The following is a 13,383-nucleotide window of genomic DNA, read 5'->3' as shown; positions in this document are numbered from 1 at the left end:
TATTAGTGAGAGTGATGGCCGTTGAGTGAATTTGCAGGCAGCTGGGTGGCTTATGGGAATATGAGAGTGTGGAATCAATATAACATTATAAAAGCACAGTAAGCCAGCCAGTTAGCCAAAATGTACACAATGTACACAACACTGAGAAACCTTCTATTCACACTGAACATAGTGTAATATGTTTAACAAGGACATACAGTACATCAGTGTACTAAAACAATAAACCAAGAGAGGCTGTGTTTTACAGTGACTAGATCACAGAACATGGTGTGTTGTTATAAGCGCAACAAAATGATAACAGCTGTATAATAAAAGACCAAAATGCTACATACTATAATTAATTACTTATTTTAGTAATAATAATAATCACAATAAGCAATTCTTTCACCAAGTAACACAGTGGCATTCAGCTGTTTGCGGTAAGTTAGTTTCAATGCAGTGCACTGAGACAGTTTCTCCCTGAAACCCTCCTCCTCCCCAGCACCATATGGCTAGAACTGGTTCAACGGGTTTATGTGTATGTCTAATTGTACAGCAGCAGTATGTCCAACATGCTTGATTCATCAGAGCAAGAACTATCCATTTTTAAATTCTATATTTTTTTTATTAAGACTCATGTATATTTGGATGAAGTCATCAGAGTTATTGTACAATGTTGGGAAATTTAAAGCGTTTATTACGTTTTCGACTAGGTCGATATAAATGGGATTACCGGTACTCCATTTGACAAGACTGAGTCAGGGTTGAGATTACAGTGGGGTGAATGTGTAAAACCGGAGACGGAACTATGTGCCAGCCTGATCCAAGCAAATATATGTGCTGGATTATATGCTCAAGACTGATGCAGAGGTGAATATTTGTTAGGCCAATGTGACAGAAATATATATGGGGCCTGATAAAGAGCTGTGAACAACAGGACTGTCAAGAGAACGAGTTCCATTAACTCTGTGTGTCATGTAATCCGAGACAGCAATCAATAGATAGAGTTCTAAGCAGAACAGTGAATCCACACAGAAATCAATACAAACCACTTCCAGGCCGTTTACCATCAGACTGCTGCCCACTGCAATACTACTCAACACTAAAGTCACATCATTAAAACCAAGCAAAATGTCAAAGTAGTCCTAAATCTATGGTAAGAGAGTATTCTTTTATTATATTTGCCTTGTCAAGCTCAATAGTTCAACTCTGTCACGGGAAAAAACAAAGAGTTTTTTTTTTTTTTTTTTTCAAAAAAAATATTCTTGGTACATAGAGATGAACACAGGTATACAAGAATACTGACTTATGCACCATGATCTCTTGAGAAATCGACATGCTGCTTCCAAATGTTCATGCACCCTGAAATCAACCTCATTTAGCTACATAACTGAAAAGTGCCATCCCCATCAGACATTTTTGCATCAAATTAAACATATTCACCTTTCCCTCTGGCGTTACCTATAGCATGTTACGTGAACAGCCCCAGAGACACGGGTTCTTGTCCCATGGAAACCAGGAAGTAATCAAGAACACAAACAATGGTGAGCAAGACTCGGAGGATGCATTTTCCATGTAAGATTATATTTTTACTAGGGATGTGCAGGGATAGCCGATATTCAGTTACCCTTTCAACGGGCCACTATTCGAATACCAAAATCACTATATGGTTATTCTATACATGCAATACAGGTCTTCAACCTGACCCAAATTCGACAAGTTCCGACAGACCACCAGGTTTTACGGTTTGGGTCAGTTGTTCAAGTATAGGGTGAGTTAGGGGCTGTTCAAACATGTTTTTGTGTTCATCTGAGCTGTTTTTCTACATAATGTTAACACACACTGGATGATGTGTTTGACTGTTGCGCTGAATCTCAATGTTTTTTCTTTCGGCGTCTTGCCAGGATTGCTGCATTTTTAGACACCAAGTACAGTTAAAAAGAATTAAATTTTTTTTACAATATTTAGAGAAGTTCAATGCCATTTGATTTTAAACCATGACAATACTTGCGTTTGTTGCCTCACGGAAATGTGAACCTGCCTGGGCAGAGCGCATATACAGGCAGTGACAGTTTGATTATTTTTGTTTGACTTAAATGTGAGATTTTATTATTTGAAAATATATGTTTCCCTATCTGTCACTCACTCGACGTTGTGTCAATGTAGTGACACTAGGGGTCACTCTTGGGAGCCCGAAACACCTCTGGTCTTTGATAAAAGGCCAATGAAAATTGGCGAGTGGTATTTGCATACCACTCCCCCGGACATATGGGTATAAAAGGAGCTGGTATGCAACCACTCATTCAGATTTTCTCTTCGGAGCAGAACGGTCGATGCTCACTGAGCTGAATTCCCACGGCTGTTCATTCACATCTACTGGATCTGACAGCGCATTTCAGCGGCTTCTCCCCCCTCTGCACTGGTGCACTGCAGAGAACACCCCTGGGTGCTTCGGCAGAAATAAAAGAGTATATTTCTCTAAAAGAGCGGCACACACGGAACGTCTTTTTAAAGACGCGTCTTTTTAAAAATGCCTTTCCGTTTGTGTGTTATTCCTGGTTGCAGTCGTTATCTCTCGCCTTCTGACGGCCACGATCACTGCCTTTCATGTCTGGGTGCTGCCCACATGGAGACAGCATTCGTGGATGGGTCATGTACTCATTGTGAGAACATGTCCATGGCAACGATGCAGTCGCGGCTTGCCTTCGTAAGAAAGCAAGACACCCCAGAGGCTCCCCGCCTCGGTCCTTCTACCCACGGGTATGAGGACAGCGCGGCTAGCACTGGGGGCGATTTGGGGACTCCAATGGGACCACCTCCACCTGGTATCCCCCCACGGACCTCCCATTCTCCAGCATGCTCATCTGCCCCGATCGAGCTTCCGGATGAGTCAGCCGGCTCGTTTCACGGCGAGTTCGACCTCTTATTTGGAGCCCGCGAAGGTGATGAGCTCTCGAGCGCAGCATCGGAGAGCGGGCTCATCCAGTCAGATGCGGAAGCTTCAGCTGGGCTCCTCCCTTCGGGTGCGGTCGCCCAGTCACAGGCTGACGCGGAGATGACGGACATGCTTTCCTGGTTCAGCCGCGAGCATCGGGCTAGAGTGGAACCCTCCGCTCTCCCCTGAACCCTCGCGGCTCGATGATTGGTTCCTGGGCTCGCAGCGCCGCTCACAGCCACGCCCGCCCCAGTTCCTTTCTTCCCGGAAGTGCACGAGGACCTGACAAGGTCGTGGGAGGCACCTTTTACTGCCCGGTCCCAATCTTTCAGCTCCCCTGCCCTCACTACCCTCGATGGTATGGCGGCCAAGGGCTATTCTGCAATCCCCCCAGTGGATAAGGCGCTCGCGGTGCACCTATGCCCGCAGAGCGCCGCCACCTGGCGTGGGCGCCCAAAGCTCCCATCCAAGGCCTGTAGGTTTATGTCGTCCCTGACGGCCAAAGCCTACGGTGCCGCTGGACAAGCTGCCTCCGCCCTGCATGCCATGGCTCTCCTGCAAGTCCACAAGCCAAGGCGCTAAAGGAACTGCACGAGGGTTGTTCCACCCCGGGATTGATGCAGGAGCTGCGCTTGGTGACCGACCTCGCTCTCTGGGCAACGAAGGTCATGGCGCGGTCTCTTGGGTGGGCGATGTCCACCTCGGTGGTCCAGGAGCGTCCCCCTGCGGTTACTGCACCGGCTCCACTGCAGCCCACCCCTGCGGCCCAGCCCAGGCATGGAGCCCACCACAGGAAGCAGATGCCACCCGTCTCACAGTCGGCCACCACTCCATCCCCCAGTGGAGGGCCGGGAGGAGAATCTTTTGTTACCTTTGCATTTAATTGCGCCGCATGCCCAAGTGGCTGCGGTACCCAAGAGTTCAGCAAGAGTGGTTTCCTTGTTCCCTGGGTCACATACCCGGTGTGCACAGCCGTCATCACGACCACTATCCACCATTCCATTTTTGCAGGTTCGTCTTCCTGCCCCTGCGTGCTCAGCTGTGGCACAAATCTGCCCCCGATGTGACAGTCTCCACGGGTCACGAGGACAGGCTTCTTCCTACCCCATCCCAGGCTGTACCAGGGGTGGTCACAAGGAGCCAGGTAAGTGCTTCGATGTCCATAAACTCAGCACAGCCATGACACGGCGTGGCACCTCAGGCGCCGCCCCGCCGTGAGGCCCCACCCGCCGGTATGTCCAACAAGATTGTCCCTTTGATCCCTGTCGCCCGGAGATTGGACATGTGGCTTGCGCTTTCCAACCCATCGCAATGGCTGGTCCAGACCATCTGACTCGGCTACACGATTCAGTTTGCCAGGTATCCACTTCATCTTGGTGAAGAGCGAAAACGCCGCTGCCTTGCGCACGGAGATCACTACCCTCCTGCGGAAGGATGTGATAGAGCTGTCTCTCTGGTAGAGATGAAGAGGGGGTTTTACAGCCCCTACTTCATTGTACCAAAGAAAGGCGGTGGGTTGCAGCCAATCTTGGACCTGCGAGTATTGAACCGGGCTTTACACAGACTCCCGTTCAAGATGCTGATGCAAAAACGCATTCTAGCGAGCGTCCGGCATCAAGATTGGTTTGCGGCGGTAGACCTGAAGGATGCGTACTTTCATGTCTTGATTCTACCTCGACACAGACCCTTCCTGCGGTTTGCATTCGAGGGTTGGGCGTATCAGTACAAGGTCCTCCCTTTCGGCCTATCCTTGTCCCCTCGCATCTTCACGAAGGTCGCAGAGGCAGCCCTTGCCCCGCTAAGGGAAGTGGGCATTCGCATCCTCAACTATCTCGACAATTGGCTAATCCTAGCTCACTCTTGGTATGTGTTGTGTGCATACAGGGACCTAGTGCTCTCACACCTCAGCCGACTAGGGCTTCGGGTCAACTGGGAAAAGAGCAAGCTCCTCCTGGTTCAGAGCATCTCTTTTCTCGGCTTGGAGTTGGACTCAGTATCGTTGACTTGCGTAACCTCCGTTCCCTGATGGAGAGAATGAAATGTTGTGTCCCTCCTGCCACAACGCTGAACTACCTGCTGAAATGGCCGGGACCTTGTCTCGGCTCCTCAGCACAAAACCTGAATGAGTGGTTGCATACCAGCTCCTTTTATACCCGTATGTCCGGGGGAGTGGTATGCAAATACCACTCACCAATTTTCATTGGCCTTTTATCAAAGACCAGAGGTGTTTCCGGCTCCCAAGAGTGACCCCTAGTGTCACTACATCGACACAACGTCTCGTTCTCTCCATCAGGGAACGGAGGTTACACAAGTAACCAGGACGTTCCCTATCTGTCACTCAGTCGACGTTGTGTCGATGTAGTGACACTAGGGGTCCCTATACGAAACGCCGCAACTGGCTGAACTGTGATACGTGAACTGGCGGTGTGTGATGGGCAGACAACTGTGGAAACACTACTGGAAGTTAATGGTGCATGTCTTCATCTCAGAGGAGGTGAAAGGCACTATGTGCAAGCGATACACCCGGCTGGCTATCCCGGGCTTATCCGCTTGTATTGCGTGCCACTACCCGGGATGAAACCGGTTCTACCCGGAGGTTGTAGAACCTCACATAGGTGTTGCCCAGCCCGTTGCTCTGCAAATGTCTGTTAGAGAGGCACCCCTGGCCAGGTCCCAGGAGGCCGCTACACCCATGGTAGAATAAGCTCGTAGCCCTACCGGGGGCGGCACGTCCTGGGCATGATATGCCATAGCTATGGCGTCAATGAGCCAGTGGGCGATCTTCTGCTTGGAGACAGTGCTTCCTTTCTGCTGTGCACCAAAGACGACAAAGAGATGCTCAGAGATCCTAAAGCTCTGCGTGCGATCCAAATAGATGCGTAAAGCGCGCACCAGACACCGCAACAACAGGGCTGGGTCTGCCTCCTCCTGGGGCTGCGCTCGCAGGTTCACCACCTGGTCCCTAAAAGAGGTCGTGGGAACCATGGGCACATAGCCCGGTCGGGGTCTCAAGATCACGTGAGAGTATCTCGGACCAAACTCCAGGCACGTTTTGCTGTTTTAAAAGGCATATAGGCGCCTCGTAGAGGGGGCCCTAGCCTGAGTGATCGTGTCTACCACCGCATCCCATCCAGGGGCCAGACATGGAGATTCCAGAGCTCTAGTCGTGGGTGCCAGATGGTGCCCCGTCCCTGAGAAAGAAGGTCCTTCCTCAGGGGAATTAGCCGGGGGGGGGCTGTCGCGAGGAGCGTGAGGTCCGAGAACCACGTCTGGGTGGGCCAGTAGGGTGCTACCAGGATGACCTGCTCCTCGTCCTCCCTGACCTTGCACAGAGTCTGTGCAAGTAGGCTCACTGGGGGAAATGCATATTTGCGCAGGCCAGGGGGCCAGCTGTGTGCCAGCGCGTCTATGCTGAGAGGTGCCTCAGTCAGGGCATACCAAGGCGAGCAGTGGGAGGATTCTTGGGAGGCGAACAGGTCTACCTGTGCCTGTCCGAATCGACTCCAGATCAGCTGGACCACCTGAGGGTGGAGTCTCCACTCTCCCCTGAGGGTAACCTGCCGTGACAGCGCGTCCGCTGCAGTGTTGAGGTCATCCGGGATGTGAGTGGCTCACAGAGACTTGAGGTGCTGCTGACTCCAGAGGAGGAGATGGCGGGTGAGTTGTAACATACAACGAGAGTGCAAACCACCTTGGCGGTTGACATATGTGACGGAGCACCAGTGGAGAGAGTCAGCAGCTTCAAGTTCCTGGGTGTCCACATCACTGAGGAACTCACATGGTCCATCCACACTGAAGTCGTTGTGAAGAAGGCTCATCAGCGCCTCTTCTTCCTGAGACGGCTGAGGAAGTTTGGAATGAACCGCCACATCCTCACACGGTTCTACACCTGCACTGTGGAGAGCATCCTGACTGGCTGTATCTCCGCCTGGTACGGCAATAGCACCGCCCACAACCGCAAAGCACTGCAAAGGGTGGTGCGAACTGCCAAACACATCATCAGAGGTGAGCTTCCCTCCCTCCAGGAAATATATACAAGGCGGTGTGTGAAAAAAGCTCGGAGGATCATCAGAGACTCCAGCCACCCGAGCCATGGGCTGTTCTCACTGCTACCATCAGGTAGGCGGTATCGCAGCATCAGGACCCGCACCAGCCGACTCCATGACAGCTTCTTCCCCCAAGCAATCAGACTTCTGAACTCTTGATCTCCCACGATCAAAATACATCAGCCCTGCACTTTATTACTCTTTTATCTCACACCGGACTGTCATAAATTATATTAATGTTATTATATTATGTCTCTCTTAACAACTGACTATCAACCGACAGCCTGAATGTCAATACAGTACAATACTGTACATTCTATATATATATAATATATATATATATATATATATATATATATATATATATATATATATATATATATATATACTTTTTTATATATATATTTTAATTTTTCATTTTTATTGAATAATGTGTATCTATATAGTATCTATATAGTAAAAAACAAAAAAACAAAAACAGCATATTGTATACTGTACAGTGTATGTTATTATTTGTATATTGTTGAGTGTAATTATGTGTATAACAGATGTTTAAATTGTGTTGTGTTAATTTGATGTTTTAAGTTGTGTAATTATGTATAACAGATGCTTAAATTGTGTTGTGTTAATGTGATGTTTTAAGTTGAGTGTAATTATGTATAACAGATGTTTAAATTGTGCTGTGTTAATTTGATGTTATTGTAAATTGGTATATGTCTCATCACTGTCACGACTGCTATGTTGATCGGAACTGCACCCAAGAATTTCACACACCATTGCACTTGTGTATATGGCTGTGTGACAATAAAGTGATTTGATTTGATTTGATTTGATATGCTACCGTTGCCGTGTTGTCTGTCCGAACTAACACATGCTTGCCCTGGATCAACGGCCAGAACCTCTGCAGGGCGAGCAAAATTGCCAGCTATTCGAGGCAGTTGATGTGCCAATGCAGCCGCGGGTCCGTCCACAAGGCGGCGGGTATGTAATTTGGGTAAAAGTAATCCAAAAATAATCAGATCAAATTATCTAAAAAATATAATCCAAGAGATTACTTTAGTGATTGCAATTTTAGTCATGTAATCTGTAATCATTAGCAGAATGCAAATTAAGTAATCTATCCAGTACTGGCAATCTTGTTCCAAAGCAGCTTTACAGAGAATAGCTAGACAGATACAACAGAAGTACACGCTATCCTTAAACGTATGTATACTGCAAGACAGGAGAGATGAACACTTACACCCCGTTTACACCTGATATTAAGATGTGTTTCGGGTGAGCCAATCACATGAGGTCAGTGCTAAATACAGGTCTAAACGGGGTCTAAAACGTTTTGTGATCGGATCACAAAAACCACATATGAATGTGGTCAAAAAACGCATGTAACTACAACACATTTGATGTGTAAACGCTAATCTATCCTGTTTGCGTCTCGGCAGCAGCGGAGCATCTCCCCTCACCTGTCAATCAACCACTGTGCTAAATCAAGAGTTTAAACTTTGATGGTTACGAGCGGCTTTAAAAGAAAATAACCATCCGATCTGGAAAATTTAAAAAGCTACACAAGCATAAGAACTTCTCTAATCTTCTTCAGTGTGTTTGAAATCAACTTGCAGGAACACTTATGAGAAGCATTAACATCTGAAGCTCCTTTAATACAGGCAATCCACTAAAATAATAGACAATTCTGCTCTAAATGTTGCTTTTGTGCTTAGATAAAATTTCAGAAGCATCTGGGAGAAATAGCGCACCGTTTTTGTTTCACGTTTTCTTTGTCTTTTCCGACTTTGTTGTGGTTTATTATCATGCAGTAACACACTGTGATGAGGAGGAGGGTGTGGCCGGGCCGTGATGGAGCATGGCTGGCGCTGAATCAGCTGATCAGTGGGAGAGTGAGATAAGGGGCGGCCGGAGACACTGGTTGAAGAGAGAGAGACGCACGCGGCCGCGTTGCATGTTTGTTTATGTTGGTTTTAAGTTAATTTATATCACTAAACTTTATGTTGACTGTTCAGCCGGTTACCGCCTCCTCCTTGCCATCCTTGAACTGTTACAGTGGTGCCGAAACCCGGGAGGGAGGAGGGATGCTCTATCGCGGAGTCTTCACCGCTGCCATCTGCTAGGGGAGCAGCCGCGGCCATCTGCCTGGGGATGGAGGGGTCGCTGCCGGCCGCCGAGAGCCAGAGGAACTGCGGCCGTCTGCCGAGAAGGGGAGGAGGGATTCCATCCGCCAGGGGCCAGAGGACTCGCTGCCGTCTGCCAGAGGGCGGAGGAGCGGTTGAGAACTGGGCGACAGCGCGTCCGGGAGCCGGCAGGCACTTTCTTCTCTCTCTCTCCTCTCTCTCTGTGTCTCCGCTCACCCTTTCCCTCTCCCCACGCCTCCCCTCGTCTCTCCCCCCAGATTCACAAGAGGCAGGGTGGATCCCCGGCTGATAGAACGACCGGAAGGACTGCGTCTTCCCCCCCCAGAGATGGGGGGAATTAGTCAGACCGGTGGCGCCCCGGCCTGAACTGGGCAGGGGAAGAGTGTGACAAGGAGCAGGGCGTGGTCAGGCCATGATGGAGCATGGCCAGCGCTCAATCAGCTGATCAGCGGGAGAGCGAGATTAGGGGCAGCCGGAGATGCCGGTTCGAGAGAGAGAGACACACGTGGCCGCGTTGCATGTTTGTTTATGTTGGTTTTAAATTAATTTATATCATTAAACTTTACATTGACTGTTCAGCCAGTTCCTGCCTCCTCCTTTCTCATCCTTGAACTGTTACACACACTGACATAGTGATTGATGTATGTCGTCATGAAACAGAGTCCCACCCCTCCAAATCAGAACACAAGTGGTCACAGTAGACACATTAAAATGACCAGGTGTGAACAGTGATGTGTCTCGCCTGACAACTTGTGATCGGATCACCCGAGACGCATCATAATACCAGGTGGAAACTGGGTCTTAGAAAAGTTTCAGGAGATTTTTTTTTTATTTACCTCTTATTTAATTCTGAAAGCTAATCCCCGGGTCACAGTTTGAAAACCCCTTAAGTAGAAAATGTGCTTCATGTGATATCTAATAAAATAACTGACTTTTATTCAATTAAAAAATGTCAATTTTAGACTAAATTTACCTGACAAATTAATGTACACTGACGAAAGAAAATGTTATGGGTTAAATGAATTAGAAATTAGGTAACAATTGTAGGTTATCAGAGTATGGTAAGAGAATGAGTGAATGAGAAAGGAATGGTAATCTTGGGGCGAGTATCCTGCAGTAAACGAACCCTGAATACAAGATGCGGGTGATGCTTGACGGAGTATTTTCTTTTATTAAAAAAAAACTAGTTATTGTCATTTTCTGAAGAAGTATGTGTCATGCTCCACCACAATACTAGGATGTTGTGACTTGTTGCTAGGGAGTTGCTATTTGCTTGCTTGGGTGCACTGGGTGGTTGCTGGGGTGTTGCCATATAGTTTCTTGTCCACCCCAAGTCTCTATAGCCACTTTTCCACCATTGGGCCGAACATTTCTCATCGCAAAACCGTACCATTCCGTGCCGATCCAGGCCAGCTGGCATGATTAAGGTTTCTTTTTCCTCTGTGGTACATAACAGATCCATCTTTTGGCAATACCATGAGAGGTAAACACTGGAGAGAGGGCAGCATCCTCTGGAGGATGATTGCATATTCCAGTTTTATCATCATTTGCTGAGGGCTTGTGTTTGCCACAAGGGAACATGCAGAGAGGTAAAAGCTCCAAGACTGGCTGAAAAGGATATTTATTGACAAAATATTATATGAAAATAGTATATGAAAATATATAGATGTATTTGGAGTTTAAATGAGCTAGTAATCTACGTCCCTGACGAAAAAGGCGTATAGTAAAATAAATGTAGTGTACAATACTAGTTAAACCATCATAATAAAATCATGAAGTTACACTAAACGAGTCGCCACGTACTAAAGACATTCTACCAGCACGCTTGAGAACGGTTGAGTATGGTTAGCTAACCATGCCGAGAATTCCGTGCCGAGAACGGTTTATAATTGTGCCATGCCGAACTGTGCTCAAGTGAAAATGCTACTATAACCGTTCCATACCGAGCTCAGAAATGTTTGGCTCGATGGTGGAAAAACAGCTTATGATATTCTCGTCTCTGTAAACTATGTATGGGATTAATTTATAACTTGTCTGGCAGCAAAAACAGCAAGTCTGATCACTTAAAAAAGTAATCACACACCTCTCCTCAACAAGCCATATGATTTGAGGTATCATTCGTCATCCAGAGCACAAATGGTATGTGACATGTTACGCAGCAAAATATAATACTTCTGGGTTTTTAAATAATCTTAACCCTAAGAATGAGCAAAAATAATAGTGATGCTTGCCTAAGCAAACACCACTATTGAAGAAATCACTGTGTGAGATTTTAGGAGGGGAACAGGTCAGCTATTGCTCAAACTCTCAGTAAAGCACAATTCTGTGAAGAACCATGTGTATCACAAACAGATGAGTGCTTGTGTATGAAACACAAGTCCGGTATAAGCACACACTCGCATGTTCTGTTCTAGTGTGTGTGAACATGCAGAAGGGATGTATTTGAGAACAGAACACAATGATCCTCCCTGTACACATATACAGTATCAACCCAGAAACTGCAAGGATGGTGACCCAAACATACGATAGTGTAGTTACAGAATTAACAATTAATTAACACACACATACAGGTCTACACATCAAAGAACACTTTAGTCTCATGCCCATCATAAGATGTACAAAATTTCATAAGCAGCCCTCGCAAAATTTAGGATAGCATACCTAAAACTGAAAATGATGTCATCATTTATTCACCCTCGTGTCATTCCAAATCCGTTTGATTTTCTTTCTTTCGTGTATCTTTGGCAGAAGTATTTTTTTCAATGTAAATTCTATTAATTAAAATAAATGATTACCAATATCAAGGGAAATAATTAATTATATTATGATTCATATTTATATATTGTATATTTATTGCTAATATCAATGGAAATCATTAATTAGATTATAATTATATATTATATATTATATGAAAATGATTATTATAATTAGTTTATTATAATTTTTGTCATAATTCTGCAGCCCTAATAGACAGTGCTGTACGTTGCTCATGAAATTCTTATGAATACTCAATGTTGGGCACTACAACTAAAGTCTGATTCAAATCAGGGCAGATATATAGGTCTTAAACTGATAATAATAATAATTCATGAGATATAATATAATGGCCATGGTGTATGTTTACTCACCAGCAATGGAAGTGCACACAGAGAAAAGACAGAAGCACATGTAAAACTAAATTTAAAGTGGGAGACACAAACAGAATGACAAGCACAAGCAGCTGAATTTATCTGTACTGACAGAATAATAATAATCTGAGATCTGAATGAAGATGGGTAGGTGAACGTCCTGGTTACTTGCGTATCCTCCGTTCCCTGATGGAGGGAATGAGACGTTGTGTCGATGTAGTGACACTAGGGGTCACTCTTGGGAGCCCGAGTCACCTCTGGTCTTTGATAAAAGGCCAATGAAAATTGGCGAGTGGTATTTGCATGCCACTCCCCCGGACATACGGGTATAAAAGGAGCTGGTATGCAACCACTCATTCAGGTTTTATGCTGAGGAGCCGAGACAAGGTCCGGACATTTCAGCGGGTAGTTCAGCATTGTGGCAGGAGGGACACAATGTCTCGTTCCCTCCATCAGGGAACGGAGGTTACACAAGTAACCAGGACGTTCCCTATCTGTCACTCACTCGACATTGTGTCGATGTAGTGACACTAGGGGTCCCTATACGAAACGCCACAACTGGCTGAAATGTGTTACGTGAACTGGCGGTATGTGACGGGCAGACCACTGTGTGCCTCGTAGCCAGCACACCAGGTCGACACGTAACCTCCCCCAACATAGTTATGAGTGTCGAACGGCCCTTTGGGGACAAGTCGACTACCCAAAAGATAGAGACAGGCTAACCCAGTCGTGGCCTCTTTTCCCCTTCTTTTTTTCCACTCCCTAAAAAAGAAAAGGGATTATCCGACTGGGCCCCCGAGACCACACCTCGCCCAAAGAGAGGGGGGGATATTTAAGTGGAAAAATACGTCACATGGTCTTGCCGACCATGTGGAGAGTCTCAAGGTAGATCCTACCCAACGGGGGAGGAGTTACTACAAACATGGATACTGTGGCAGAGGGGCTCTGCCCAAGGAAGACGCAGTTTGCCAACAGGGAAACGAATTAGTGGAAGATATACATCCCATGGGGTTACCTTACAGGGAACCGCCACATGCGGTGCACCTACCCCAGGCTTTTAGTTAGCACATGTACTGGGACAGCAGTGAGTCTCTCTGAAAGCTCGACTACCACAGGGCTCGGAGGAAGTCAACCAGGGAACATAGTTTGTG

The 13,383-nt window shown here is 46.6% G+C and overlaps 1 protein-coding gene across 1 annotated transcript in view; it reads right to left on the bottom strand.

Moving 5' to 3' along the window:
• Window positions 1-13,383, bottom strand: part of LOC127424219 (FERM domain-containing protein 3-like) — a 142,305-nt gene that overhangs the window by 50,658 nt on the left and 78,264 nt on the right. The gene's annotated exons all lie outside the window — the stretch shown is intronic.

Source organism: Myxocyprinus asiaticus, chromosome 33 (assembly GCF_019703515.2).
Source record: "Myxocyprinus asiaticus isolate MX2 ecotype Aquarium Trade chromosome 33, UBuf_Myxa_2, whole genome shotgun sequence".
Taxonomy (NCBI): Eukaryota; Metazoa; Chordata; class Actinopteri; order Cypriniformes; family Catostomidae; genus Myxocyprinus; species Myxocyprinus asiaticus.
This window is presented reverse-complemented; position numbering and strand designations above follow the sequence as displayed.